Below are 15001 nucleotides of genomic sequence, written 5' to 3'. Positions count from 1 at the left end.
TATCACTATGACATGAAACATATGTCTTTACAATGCTTGAAGTCTCTATATTAGTCCATTTTAGTCCATTTTAAATATGTTCATTTTAAAATGATGTAAATCATATCAAAAACACATATTCTCTGTTTAAGTAATTCGTATGAAAGCAACGACATGTACAGTTTCTCCAGCCCGGGCTCATTAGGGCTAATGTGACCACACCCACGGTCGTGAGAGCTGTTCAGATGCAAATGAGCCCCGCGGAGGAACGCAACGCCCTCTAAATAAAGAATCAGCGACTTAAGTGTTCAGTTCTGCTCTGCTTTTCACCGAGTTTGAAGACTGTGCTGTGCTGTTACCTTGTATTGGATTTACCAATACAAGAAGAGTTAGAAGAACACGATTTGATTATGAGAACGATTTTTAAGGTAAGACACGAATAGTGGCTTATTGATGTTAGTCTTAACTTTACATTGTATGTAGCTACTAGTTAAACTGGTGCCAGACTAAAATGTACGTTATGAAATGTGATTGGAGTAAAAACATAAAGCCTAATGCTAAATGTATATACATGTACGACACGAGAATGTTTTTATGTTCGATAATTAAACACCGCACGATATAACAGTATAGGCTATAGGCTTGTATTTTTTTATTCATGGTGAATATTATAATGTTTAAACCTGTGTTTACTGTTAAATACTGTGTTTGTGGATATCTGCTCACACATAGATATGGTAAAAATAATGTTTCATAGTTTGGAGCGGTTCGATCTCTTCAGTAAATGTTCTCTACACGCGCTGTGAGTTTGAGTTGCGCTGTGGGATTGAAAAGCAAAACGCACCAAACATTAGGCTTCATGTTTTTACTCCAATCTCATTTCATAACGTCGTAATGAATGGAAACGTTTGAAGTAACATATGATAATCCATATATTTGTCTCTAGTGTAGAGGCTGTCTGCTGTCTAGGCTATTGTTAATAAATGTAGCCCTACACATATGCCTACAAGGCACAACAAACTTGTTCATATATAGTGTATGTATGTATTTAGTAAATTTCATAATTTTAACCAGAAAAATCTAAAATGTATTCCCAAAATCGTGCAGCCCTATAGTTTCTCTTGATATCAGCATGTTCACAGGTGTGTTTTTTTACATGAGTCTCTGTACACGAACATGGTAAAGTGAAAAATCAAACACCTTGGAGATGACGGGTATGTAGCCTACTATGTTTTAGGAATGGTCCAACTGTCCAAGTCTTGTAGTGTTGTAAATAAATCCAAACAATCTAAAAGCCATTCTTTTTTAAGTCTCTCCTCATTCATATCTTACAAATTTAAAATTAATATATTGTATTATATCTGAATGAGTAGTCAGGATGATTTTCACATAGTTTTGAAGCAAATATTCTAGGCCAGGGCTATTCAAATACATTTGCAGGGGGGCCAAACTAGGAAATTCCTAAATTTCTGAGAGCGGGACGGACAAATTTATATCAGCTAAAGCAAATTAAAATATACTATACTTGTTGTTGGCATCCTTCTGTCTTCGAGAGACAATGGTTTAGAATCTGCACCCAGGTCAGTCTGTGGTTTGGTTGCAGACTCTACTATGACTGTAGAGTCCGATACGGGAGCGACAGCACCGCTGGCACTTGCTACAAGTGTAAGCAGTGGTGATGTCAATGGGAACAAGCTGAACGCTTTGCTGCCGGCGAGCCCTCTTCTCCTCGCACTGCATTGCTCTTCGGCTAAAAGGACACCAGTCTTAACGGTGGATCGCCAATTTTCGCGGTCCGATGTCACTGCTTCCAAATCAGCCGGACAGATGCTGCACATTTTCAAGTCTCGCTTGCAGGCGTCCTTATAGCGCAGGGTTGGCCGTCCAGATGGTCGTGTTCCTGTGGTAAGCTCCCCGTACAGAACGTCCTTTGGAATACGACCATCATCCATCCTGCACAGGTGACCAAGCCAGCGCAGTCGCCTCTGTGTAAGGATGGTGAACATAGTTGGCATACCTGCCTGGGCCAGGATGGCTATGTTTGTGATACGATCCTGCCAGGTGATGCTCAGGAGTCGTCTGAGGCAGCGCATATGGAAGGCATTCAGTCTTTGCTCTTGGCGAGAATATAGAGTCCAAGCTTCACTGCCATAGAGTAGGGTGCTCAAGACGCATGCTTGGTACACCTTCAGTTTTGTTTTGAGTGTCAACAGAGTGTTATCCCAAGCCCTCTTTGCTAGTCGAGCCATGGCGGTGGCTGCTTTGCCTATCCTTATATTGAGCTCAGTATCCAGGGATAGGTTGCTGCAGATGGTGGAGCCAAGGTATGTGAAATTCTCCACTACCTCCAGGGTGTGGTCGTTGATAGTGATTTCAGGAGTGGTGTTGACATCTTCCATCATTATTTTGGTTTTCTTGATACTGATGGCAAGGCCAAACTGCAAAGCAGGTGATAAGTCGCTGGAGGGCACCCTCAGTGTGTGCAGCAAGAGCAGCATCATCTGCAAACAACATCTCTCGTATGAGTACCCTGCGGACCTTAGTCTTTGCTCTGAGGCGGGCAAGGTTGAAAAGGTTCCCGTCACTCCTAGTATGGAGGAAGATCCCGTCTTCAGAGTTGCAGAAGGCATAGCGCAGGTGCAGGGAGAAGAACACGCCAAAGAGTGTTGGCGCCAGAACACACCCCTGCTTCACACCACACATGATTGGAAAAGGGTCTGAGGATGACTCGCCATTCTGGACTGTGCCCATCGTATTCTCATGAAATGATATAATCAACTTCAAGAGCTTGGGGGGCATCCAATCCTGTGTAGGAGGGTGAAGAGGCCAGTCCGACTTACCACGTCGAACGCCTTGGTCAGGCCTATAAAGGCAAGGAACAGAGGACGTCTCTGCTCACGGCACTTCTCCTGTAGCTGCCTAAGGGTGAACACCATGTCAATTGTTGACCGTTTTGCTCGGAACCCGCGTTACGACTCCGGTTACACACGATCGGCGAGCAGTTGTAGGCGGTTAAAGATGACGCGAGCAAAGGCTTTCCCCACAACACTGAGGAGGGAGATCCCACGATAGTTATTGCAGTCACTGCGATCACCCTTGTTCTTATAGAGCGTGAGGATCTTAGCATCTCGCATGTCTTGGGGTATAATGCCCCCTTCCCAGCATTTAAGCAGGAGGTTGAGAAGGTGGCCAAGAAGAGAGCTCCCCTTTCCTGCCTTGATAATCTCTGGTGCCATTCTATCACTGCCTGGTGCTTTCCCACAGGCCAGTGAATCGATGGCCTTCCCAAGTTCCTTGATGGTGGGTGGCGAGTCAAGCTCCTCCATGATGGGCAGAGGCATGGTATTTCGAATGGCTGTGTCAGCAACAATGTTCTCTCTTGAGTACAGTTCCTGGTAGTGCTCAACCCATCTCTCCAACTACTTTCGGCGATCTGTGATGATCTCGCCGGAAGTAGATTTTAGGGGAGCAGTCTTGATGGCATTGGGACCAAACGCTTTCTTCATGCCTTCATACATGGCTCGGATATTACCACAGTCTGCCGAAGTCTGAATATCGCTACACAACTTCAGCCAGTAGTCGTTCGCACACTTTCGGGCAATCCTCTTTGTGTTATTACGTGCCTCTCTGAGGGCAGCCAACGTCCTTGCATAAGGCTGTCTCTTGTGCTCAAGGAGAATGGTACGTTTTGCAGTGATGGCAGGCTCCAGCACCTCGATCCCTGCCACAAACCAATCTTCACTCTTTTTTACCCTTTTTCCCAAAGGTGTCTGAGGCGACCTTGTACACGGTGTCACGGATGTACTCCCATCGCGTCGTAACACTGTCTACAGGGCAGTTCTCCAGGGCCTCATCAATGGCCCTGGCGAAACATTCCCGCAGCTCTGGCACTGATGTTCTTGCCGTGTTGATGCGAGGGCGGCCCTTCTGCTTCGAGCGGTGGGCTTGTCTAAGTTGAAAACGCACCTTACTGCTGACCAGGGAATGGTCCGTGTCGCAGTCAGCACTGTGTTACGTGCGGGTGACGAGCACGTGCTTGAGCATGGGTCTCCGAGTAACAATAAGGTCAAGCTGGTGCCAGTGTTTGGATCTGGGGTGTCTCCAAGACACTCTGTGGTGGGGAAGAAGGTGTTGAATACTATAATAAGGTACATAATATGAAATAAAATAAGGTACATTATTCTTTTGGTTTCCTTTTATTATTTCAACACATTCAACTTGTATTGATAAGGCCTGCAACAAAGTGCAAAACTGCAAATACTGAGACATATACACAGTTTTTACCCTTAAAATAGTAAACATAAGTAAGAGCTTATATAAATATATATATATATATATATATAAATTAATCAATAAAGCTGTCATAAGTGCAAAACTGCAACTGCAGTTTCAAGTATCAAATCTTATTTGGGGAAATTACAACATTCAAAAATCCCTGATGTATATTTTTCAAAACAGTGAGTACACATTTAAAAAACTTTCAAGTGTACAGTAAGTACAAATCTGCTACATATGTGCTGTAAACATACTCTTGATGAAAACTAACTAATAACAAGAATATTTTTTTCCTCATTTAGTTTACTTTATTTATCAGTGATCAGTATGTGACTCAGTGGGAGAAGTGACAACGATTTGCTTTTGCCATTTTAACAAAATCTGGCTCATGTGGTAATTGCAATTCTCAGGCACTGGGATAACTTCTCATTGTTTAGGCAGCAACGTGCCTTTGTTTTGATTGCATTCATATGAGAAGCTAGACTCGCATGTGTAGGTGGATCCAAACATTGTCAGTATCAGCACAGACGTTCTTAATTGTGGGGGTATTTAGCCTGGCTAATATGGTTACACCAAAAGTTGATTGGACCTTCAGATTGCAAGTGCAGTTTCAAAGCCAGTGAAGACTGGATATCAATCATTTCTAGCTGAAGAGCACTCTCATCAATGTTAGGTATGAGCTCTTTAACTTTTGCTATGAAGTTTGAGTCATGGTTTATTGAGAATGGATCGCGAGTAAACTGCATAACCTCCATTGGAAGACTAAAGCCCTGAAATCTGTCACTGAAGTTTTCAGTCAGCTTTGTCATGAATTCAATCATAGTTGGCATGACTTGTGCCCCTGGCATACTGCTCAAAAATGTACGAAGGTGTATAAAGTGCATCAAATTGTTTGTGGTTAGGTCAGACACAAATACATTAAGCTTTGTTTTGAAAGCACACAATCTCTCAACCAAATCCGCAATACATTTCTCTCGCCCCTGTAACTTTGAATTTAGTGAGTTTAAGTGTCCAAAAATGTCACAGAGCAAATGAACTTGTGTCATGAACTGTTCATCAAGCATGTGCTCCAAGAAATGAGCCGCTCGTTTGTGTTTACATGTGCGAAAGAAAAGAAATAATCTCACTGCGGAGATCACAAAAACGATCCAAAACTTTTCCTTTACTGAGCCACCTGACATCGCAATGAACCAGTAAGTCAGCGTGCTCAGCAGAAGTCTCATCAAGCAACAGACGATGCTGAAGGCTTGAAGTTGAGCGGATGAAGTTGACAATGCTTGTGACCTTGTCCATAGTGTTTTTTAATTCACCGCTGAGCTTTGCGCACAAGACAGACTCGTAATAATGCAGTGTAAAAACTGCATGAGGTGCCACAGCTGACAGTCTTGCTGCTAGTCCTTGCACTCTTCCGAGCATAGCTGGTGCTCCATCCGTTACTAGTAAGCAAACCTTTTGTAAATCCAGTTTATGCTCACTGAAAAACGCGACAACATTTTGAAACTGCACTTCACCTGTCGTATGTCCCTCCAGTGGAATGAGTCCCAGAAGCTCCTCACGAAAGCAAACTGCATCGTAAAATCTCACATAAACGCACATCTGGGCCACATCAGTTGTATCTGTCGATTCGTCAATAGCAATGGACATCAGCTCCGTTTTTTTGATGTTTTCCAGTAGTTTATCAAATACATCCTTTGCTAGTAGATCCACTCGACGAAGAGCTGAGGTGTCTGACAGTGGTACTTTTTTAATAGATGAGGACACGTTGTCTTTAATTTTTTGGTCAACAATCATTTCGTCAACCGCCAGCATGCAGTCTTTTAATAGTCTCTGACTCAGTGAAGGGCCTCTTTTTTTCTCGTGAGTATCAACGCCACTCGTAGAGAGGCAATGAAAGCTCTCTCTTGTTCGGTACAAAACCCGCCAATTGCACGCTGACTTTGCTCAAAAGAAGTTACCAGTCTGTCTATTCTACGTTGTCTCTGCACTGAGCCCTCTTGGTATTGCGAAGAAAAAGACAAATGTTTTGTAGTAAAATGTCTCTTCACATTATATTCTTTGGCCACAGCCACTGATTCGTTGCACAGTAAACACACAGGTCTATCGGTCCCTCGCTTGCTTGCCGTAGTTGGCACAGTAAATAAGTACTTCTCCGTCCATTCACTCTGAAACTTACGATTTTCTCTGTCAACTTTGCGGTTTGGCTTGGACAACGCCATGATGCATGTGTCATAGGCAGCGTGAGAACATTGAATCAGCGAGAATGAGTGTTTGTCACCATGGAGACTACCTGCTCCGCTCTAGAATCTTTGCCTGTACTCTTGTCTGTGCGCCGCGGCAGATTCGTAGATTTTTTTTACTTTTTTTTTTTTACTTTTTATAATTATTAATTTTTTATTTTATTTTCTATTTGAATAGGCCTGTTCTAGGCCACGTGATACAATTTTCAAAAGTCTTGTGAATGAATAATTAGTATGGGTTTTATGACCTTATTTGAGTGACATTTGTTTTTTGTTTTTTTACAAACCATGCATAAACGTCATTATCTCAAAACTAAAAACTTTTACATACATGCTGCTGACATATTACTGTAGCAGAGTTTGTGCTGAATACAGTTTTATCAGACTTTAGCCATGAAAATGTCACAAGTATCAGAAATAAGCACAAATGTCAGAGCATGTCAGAACACCTCCAGGACCCAGAAAACACCTCAGACCCCAGAGGGTTAAGTACTCACGGAAGAGATGAGTTTTCAGTTGTCTTGAATGCTGTCAGGGATTCTGCATTCCGGATGAGGGTGGGGAGATCATTCCACCAGCATGGAACCGTGAATGAGAATGTTCTGGAGAGTGATTTTGTGCCCCGCTGTGATGGTACCACGAGCCGTCGCTCATTGACCGATCGTAGGCTAAGGGTAGGGGTGTAGACTCGTAGGAGTGAGTGAAAGTAAGACGGAGTTGAGTCTGTGGTAGATCTGTAGGCGAGTGTCAAAGCCTTGAACTTGATGCGAGTGGTAGCCAGTGCAGTGAGATGAACAGAGGAGTGACATGGGCCCTTTTGGGCTCGTTGAAGACAAGACGAGCTGCAGCATTCTGGATCATTTGTAGAGGTTTAGTTGCACATGATGGAAGACCGGCCAGAAGAGCATTGCAGTAATCAAGCCTAGTAATGACCAAGGCCTGGACGAGAAGTTGTGTTGCATGCTCAGTTAGGTAAGGCCTGATCTTCCTGATGTTGTGCAGTGCAAACCTGCATGATCTTTGTAATGTGGTCTGTGAAGGTCAGCTGGTCATCAAAGATTCCTCCAAGATTTCTGAAAACCTTGATGGGGTGATTGAGGAAGAATCTAGCTGGATAGTGAAGTCGTGCTGTAGAGACGGATTGGCAGGGAGGACGAGAAGCTCAGTCTTTGCCAGGTTGAGCTGCAGGTGATGTTCCTTCATCCATGCCGAGATGTCCGCCAGACAGCTTGAGATACGTGTAGATACTGTGGGATCATCTGGTTGAAATGAGAGGTAGAGCTGGGTGTCATCAGCATAGCAATGGTAAGAGAAACCATGTGCCTGTATGATGGGTCCCAGTGATGTGGTGTAAATGGAGAAGAGGAGCGGTCCAAGAACTGAGCCCTGAGGAACGCCTGTGGTCAGTTAATGTGCTTTGGATACCTCACCTCTCCATGTGACCTTGAAGGACCTACCTGTGAGATAGGACTCAAACCAGTGGAGGGAAGTTCCAGTGATGACAGGGTGGACAGAAGGATCTGATGATTCACAGTGTTGAAGGCAGCGGACAGATCCAGGAGAATGAGAACTGATAATTTGGAAGCAGCTTTTGCAATCCGTAGGGATTCTGTGACCGACAGTAGTGCAGTCTCGGTTGAATGCCCTTTCTTGAAGCCAGATTGGCTTACATCTAGCTGGTTTGTCTGAGACAAAAAAAGATGACACTTGGTTGAAAGCAACTAGTTCAAGTGTTTTCGCAATGAGTGGTAGGAGAGAGACAGGTCTCTAATTCTCTAAAAGTGATGTGTTTAATGTTGTTTTTATTTAGCAGTGGAGTTACCCGAGCCTGCTTGAATGCTGCAGGGAAAATGCCAGTGTGGAGGGAGGAGTTGATGATGTGTTTGAGTGCTGGTAGAAGTGTGGGAGAGATGGCTTGTAGAAGGTGTGAGGGGATGGGGTCTAGAGGGCAGGTGGTAGGATGACTAGAGAGAAGAAGTTTAGATACTTCTTCCTTGGTTAGTGGAGAGAAGGAGGAAAGAAAGATTTTGGTTGTTGTAAAGGTTGTCACGATTAATACCGTTCCAAATTGGACATCATCCCCCAACACATTGTGGGAGAGGTTGGTCTGTGTGGTCTTGGAGCTTCAATGAGCTATGCTGGGCAAGCCTAAGGAGGAACGCGGCTCGGCATGCAGTGGAGTCTCTGGCCGCCCAGATGTCCGATTTGTCCAACCAACTGACTCTAATAAAGCCTGAAAAGGTCCCACCTCTCTGGGTTTGCTTTACCAATGAGAAGGATGGACTTTCTGGTGAGAGTTTCCTCTGTGGGCAAGATTTGTCTTTGTCCTATGTTTGGTTAGACCTCTGCCTTGCCATTTTTCTGTTCATTAATGCTCCGATAGATAACACATCCACACTGCATTCTAAGAGAAGGTGATGTACATCAAAGTGTTATTAAACGAGGACTAATTAGGTAGGAGGCATGATACAGGTGAGGTTACATTGACCGTTAGTTGGTTGTATAATAAAATACATACCATAGTATATACATAATAGTACACAAGACAGTAAATCATTCACACAGTTTCTGGGATGCATGTTCATTTATAGATCACTTGTGTTATGTTGCGGGTCAATTTGACCCGTTTCGATTTTCAAGTTGTTGGAAATACTGGTTAACTTTTGTTTTTTTTCTTGATATTTTGTGACTTTTTCTCATTTATCATGATGAACATGCATGCAAAGTTTCAACATGCTGATGTGTTTTGACATATACAAACAAAATTACTGTTACGTTCGTGATGTTCGCGGGTCAATTTGACCCTCATAGACAGCCATTCAAAAGCAACTGTACAGACACAAAATAAAAACATTTATTTTCTGTATGTCAGGGCACTTCAACTCCAGTTCTAACCTGCAAGTGCATCTAAAAGTGCTCTAACCCTAACCAAACACACTTGAAAAAGCTAAAATCACAGTGTTTAGAATTATTTGCAAATTAAAGATGAAAATCTTTGTCAGACACAGATAGTAAAATAAGCTCTCATTTCAATATTCAAAATATCTAAAATACCTAGCTTTTAACCAAAACTTTTAAGCGGATTTTCTCAGCTTCACAGAGCCAAAAAATAAATAAAAAACATTTATTTGATGTATGTTTTTGTTATGTTTGGTTTCTCACTTCCCAGTGAGTGAATAATGAAACTAGGAAAATAGGTCTTAGGAAACTAGGGAAAGTTAACTTAGGAAAATGAAAAAATTTCATTATACAGCTATTTTTTTGTTCAGTTACGATGTTCAAAGCATAAAAAAATAAAAAATAAAAAATACATGCAAAAAAAATCAGTATACTGTTTATTTTCCAATTTTGTCAAAACAAAACTGTTTTAAAAAACTGTTTTTAAAACATTTTCATAAATCATATTTTCAGATATAATGTTTTTGTAATGTTTGACAAATGTTGATATTAAAAGTTTACAGTTTGTATCTAAATCTTTGTTGTTTTTCATAGTGTGATTTTTTGAGGAATTGTATTGAATCCAATTAGGGTCAATTTGACCCGGTCCATAAGGGGTGTACACAGAAATCGAACAGAACAAGGGTTAATGCAGCAAAGTCTGTATTAAAGATTGTTTCTGTCTTCACATTGTCTCTCTCTTGCGCATGTGGCCACATTCCTTTGCCCCATAAAACCAGCTTAACTGATCATGGTAGGACCTTCATGCCTTGTTCGGGGGTGAAGTTTAAATATTATTTTGTACATATACCAAATAATTGTGTCTGATTTGTCTCAGTCGTTACACTGTTTTCAAAAGATTGTTGGAGTTTAATGCCTCTTTATATTTTTTTTATGGTGCGTCATTTTAAACACCATTACCTTATTTTAATTATTCTCAGGTTAGGTAATGTAAGTCAAATCTGTCCTAAATAATAAGTATTTGAATTTCCATACTTACAATATTTAGATCACAGAAGACTTCTCCATGGTCAGTTCAGCTCAAGCTTTTGTAAAACAGAGACTTATGGCAGGCGAGCTTCTTCATTTCAATTATATATATTTTTTATTAAATACAGGTTAGCTAGGTTCCATAAAAAACCCAAATAAAAGTAAATCAAAACCAAATAGGTTACCAGCTTTAACTGCATGAGGCGCAATGGCAAGGCATCTAACACCGAAGAGGCCATTGGTGAATCAGCGTATGCTGGACATTCTCTCTCCAGTCCTTTAAAGTCCATCAAACTCTCTGACATCTTCAGAAATCCTCCTGGAAACTCCCTAGGACTTGTTCATGCCTTTCGTCTGTCCGTCCGTCCTCCTTCCAGCAACAACTGTAGTATTTTCCTCTACAAACCATTGTGTCAATAAATGATTTTACAACAACAATTGCAGTGTATTCTCCATAAACCACTTTCTCAATAAATGGTTACAAAAATTATTACAAGTGTCCTTCATTATATAACACTTTCTTAACAAATCGTTTAACAACAACCTCGGGTGTCTTGCTTTATAAAAACACTTTCATTATATAAAGTTACAATTGTGGTTAACTATAATACATAAGTACTTCATACACAAAAAAGGCATAATTATAATAGAATAATTGCATATTCATAACAAGATGAATATATCTGCAGAAATAGACAGTTGTCTCCTTTACACGCAGGCGCAGAACGCGCATTCTAGCTGACATTCTAGCGCATTCGGCTGACGCCAAAGTCAATGGGAGTCAATGGGATGCTAACAGCAGGTGATGGTCTGCTACAATGGCGGCGCCCGGGGAAGCTTCAGTTTCTGGTGGATGGATTACCCCCTTTGGCGACAACAAAGTCGGCTTTGATCGGCGTTGGCTTGGTCAGTTCCAGGACGTGAAAGGGGCCGTGTTTCAAGATACGCGATAGAGTAGACCAAACTAATTAACGGGGAGGGAGGGCAATACACTCACATGCACACAAAACACTTGTCGGGATCGACTCACTCATCCGTTTGCGTAGAAAAGACATGTAATGATTTCCGTAATTATTATTTTTTTGTCATGATTCCGGGTGGGCCGGCCCATATTGGCCAGGAAAAATCCCGCTGCTCCAAAATATTTAATAGTAATAATCCCTGAAGTAATTAGATTAATCCAGTAGCTTTTCTCTCAGCAGACTAACGTTACTGTTGTTAGCACTTAGCACTAGCATTAAGCAGGGAGGGGCTCCAGTGAGGGGGAGGAACTGAGTAAATTTAGGCTCATGTTGGTCGTTTTGATAGTTTGTTTTCCAATTTGAAACGAAATAAGCAGAAACGAGAAAACGGCGCCTTATTCGTTTTTTCGTTTTTTTTAAAAAAACGAGATTTCGGTTGATTTTTCGTTTTTTAGTTCACAGGCAAAAACGAATAAATTACTTTAAAATTAGTTTTCCACATGTGGGCGGTCCTGAGACGCCCCCTTCCGCCGATTGGTCAAGCAAATCTGAGCATGTGACGTCATCAGTCGTCGCTCGGGTCTGTTCAACAAAATAATAGTCCTAAAAACAAAACAAAATAATAGTCCTCTACTATGGTTACCGATTCTTAAACTGTACAGGGCAGGTCCTATTGGGCTTATTTCTTCTGTGCAACTTTACGCGTTTCACAGAAATCTTTACATCAGAAATATTATAAATATTATAAATATAGAAATATTAAATATTAGTCTGCCACTAGCCCGTTTATTTAGCTGTGCGGAGTTAAATCTGTTTGGTGAAGCTGCGCTTGACAGCGGCGAGCGGGAGAGGCATTTATTTATTAATTTTGAACGGTAAACAGTCAGTTTCACCAGAACTACTTTACTAGGTGTCCTCTATCACTTTTTAACGGACACCCTGCAGCCAATCAGAATCGAGTTTTCACCCAGACCATGGTATAACTTCAGTTAACAAAAACACAATTTAAAAAGTCTTTAATATAAGTGACTTTGTCTTTGTTTTATTGTTTTTGATGTTTTTAATCAAATAACTGTGAACCACAAACCGATCGAGCCTTCGTTTTAAAGGGCGATTTCCAAATATATTTTATTTATTTGTTATAATATGGGTATTTTATGTCACCTTATTAGTTTGATTATAGTATACGTGAGTTTTTTTATTGTACTATTTTATTGTTGTTTTTTAATTAACAATATATCATAATGACTTCTTGTTCGGTACCTAAGGGGTTAACCCGTCAACGTCAGTGCTCAAACAAATACATATGAAATGCACAACGACACACCTAAAAAAATTTTTAAATGTCACATTCATGTATACACAGATCCACACAAAGCTTACAGAGAAATGATGTGATTTTCATGAAGTAAAATTCAATCTGTGTCCATGAATCACCCAGACATCACAACCAAATATATTATGACCAAGTCTATAATGTCTTTAAAGTTCCTATGCCGTCTGGTGGATCTGCAGTGTGTTTTCTGATTCAGTTGTGCTGCCATCAGTCACCAATGGCTCTTGTATGGCTTTATTGCAATGATTAAAGCATGTCTTCTGTCACCATGTTACTCGCTTAAAGAAAACACCAATAAACATGTGTTGCCTGACTCTCGTAGGAGTCTTTCTTCATATACCCAAGCAGTGTTTTTCTCAGATAACTCAATACTTTGCCCCGTAAACAAACATCACAATCACAATGTATTACAGCTGTATGTGCAAATGTGTCCCACTAACCAAAACTGAAGAGTTCAGGAACCACATGTAACTGAATAGAGCAGATATACAGAGGAAAGATCATTATAAAAACAGTCTTTGGCCTGGAAAAACAAATAAAGTATACTTTTCCTCACTATGGTGTCCTGAGAATCACTGTGCACTGTGATCTGCACAGAGAAACTCGATCATGCTTGAGAGGTCATAGCAATAATGTGGAAGTTGATCGGTGTTTAAAAGAGCTATAGCATGTATTTGTGATATATTCCCTTTTTCAATAGGACATTGCTAATGTACTGAATTATAAGAGGGTATACGCTCAGAAAATATCCTGAGCTGAAAAATGTAATGCAACTTCCACTCGCCACGAAATCCAGAATCAGGAAACAGAAATAATGAGCACTTTAGTTACAGAAGAAATCGTCAGAGATGCATTTTATACACAGCTCACTGTAACTAACACAATTATTATGGTTTAATTAGCTTGTGGGAAAGGAATTTTTAACTGGTTATTAGGAGTAAATAGTTCTGACTTTACATTAGGTCATGGATAAAGGGAACATGGCATTTCGCTTTAAACCAATGTTTATTAGACATTAATTGTGTTCATATTCATATTGGTATTCCCTAGTGAGCTCACGTGCTCTACTGAATCAATAGGAAATTGTGTGATTTGACTGAGAAAACATTGCCTAACGAGACACCGTTTTTAAATCTAAAACTCCCTGTACATTCTTACAACACAAACACCCTAAGCATTTAAATGGGTATTTGTTTAAAGTCGGGAACACCTGTGGACTCTTTATCTGGTGTTGTCTTTATTCCCCAGCCCAACAGCGCCCTCTCATGGCCGGAAACTGCACTGAGGGTTCAAACCATGTAAACATTGTTATGTAGTTTCACTACATTATTATCCCACAAGTACTGTACTAAAGTACACTTTTTGAGTATTTGTACTTTACTTGAGTATTATTATTTTTCTGGAAACGTTTTACTTTAACTTCACTACATTTGAAAGACACATATTGTACTTATTACTCCACTACATTTCTGTCGAGGTCCGTGAGTAGACAGTAGTAACATCAGTCAGGGGAGGATTTTGGTTGCAGACGTTGCATTTTGGTTGGAAATGAAAGTCGGGTTGACGTCAGAAGAAGATTTTAATTGTCAGCGTTGGGTTTGGTCTTCTAAATGCGCATTTTGCCATTGTTTTGGAGCACACTAGCTTATAGATGGCAGCTTATAGATAACAGCTTATAGATAGCAGCTTATAAAGAGCAGAAGGCTAACATATTCATTCTAAAGGCCAAACAACTTTAAATAGGGCACTATTTGAGGGATCAGCCATTTGTGTGTCCAAACCCATTGTGGGCGTTATTACTCAAGCTCACATCCAATCCCACGACTGGAGCTGTGTTCTAGAGACACATGTGGTATTGATATGAGGGCAGCACGCATAGATTCAGTAAGTATTACATACAACAAGGCAACAATAATAAAACAATGCATTGATATTTACTTTTGATACTTAAGTACTTTTAAAAACGAGTACTTCTGTACTTATACTTAAGTAACGGATTAATATTGACCAGTAGTATCTGTACTTTCACTCAGAAGTTGTGTACTTTGTCCACCTCTGTATCATCATCATCATCATCATCAGGTGTGTGATCATCATCATCATCATCAGGTGTGTGTTCATCATCATGATCATCATCATCAGGTGTGTGATCATCATCATCATCATCAGGTGTGTGATCATCATCATCATCATCATCAGTCGTGGTCATTAGCGTCAGCTGGTCCTCTAACTCGTCTGTGGTTGTAAGATAAATCTGTCCACAGTGTCGCTGATGATGTAAGTAA

The 15001-nt window shown here is 40.8% G+C and overlaps 1 pseudogene; it reads right to left on the bottom strand.

The window, feature by feature from the left end:
- Positions 1–3398: 3398 nt before the first annotated feature.
- LOC130106014 (uncharacterized) lies at positions 3399–10723 on the bottom strand (annotated as a pseudogene).
- Between the last annotated feature and the right edge of the window lie 4278 nt (positions 10724–15001).

Source organism: Rhinichthys klamathensis, unplaced genomic scaffold (assembly GCF_029890125.1).
Source record: "Rhinichthys klamathensis goyatoka isolate OS25496 unplaced genomic scaffold, OSU_Roscu_1.1 h1tg000331l_1, whole genome shotgun sequence".
Taxonomy (NCBI): domain Eukaryota; kingdom Metazoa; phylum Chordata; class Actinopteri; order Cypriniformes; family Leuciscidae; genus Rhinichthys; species Rhinichthys klamathensis.
Note: the sequence above shows the minus strand (reverse complement) of the source record. Positions and strands in the feature narration are given on the sequence as shown.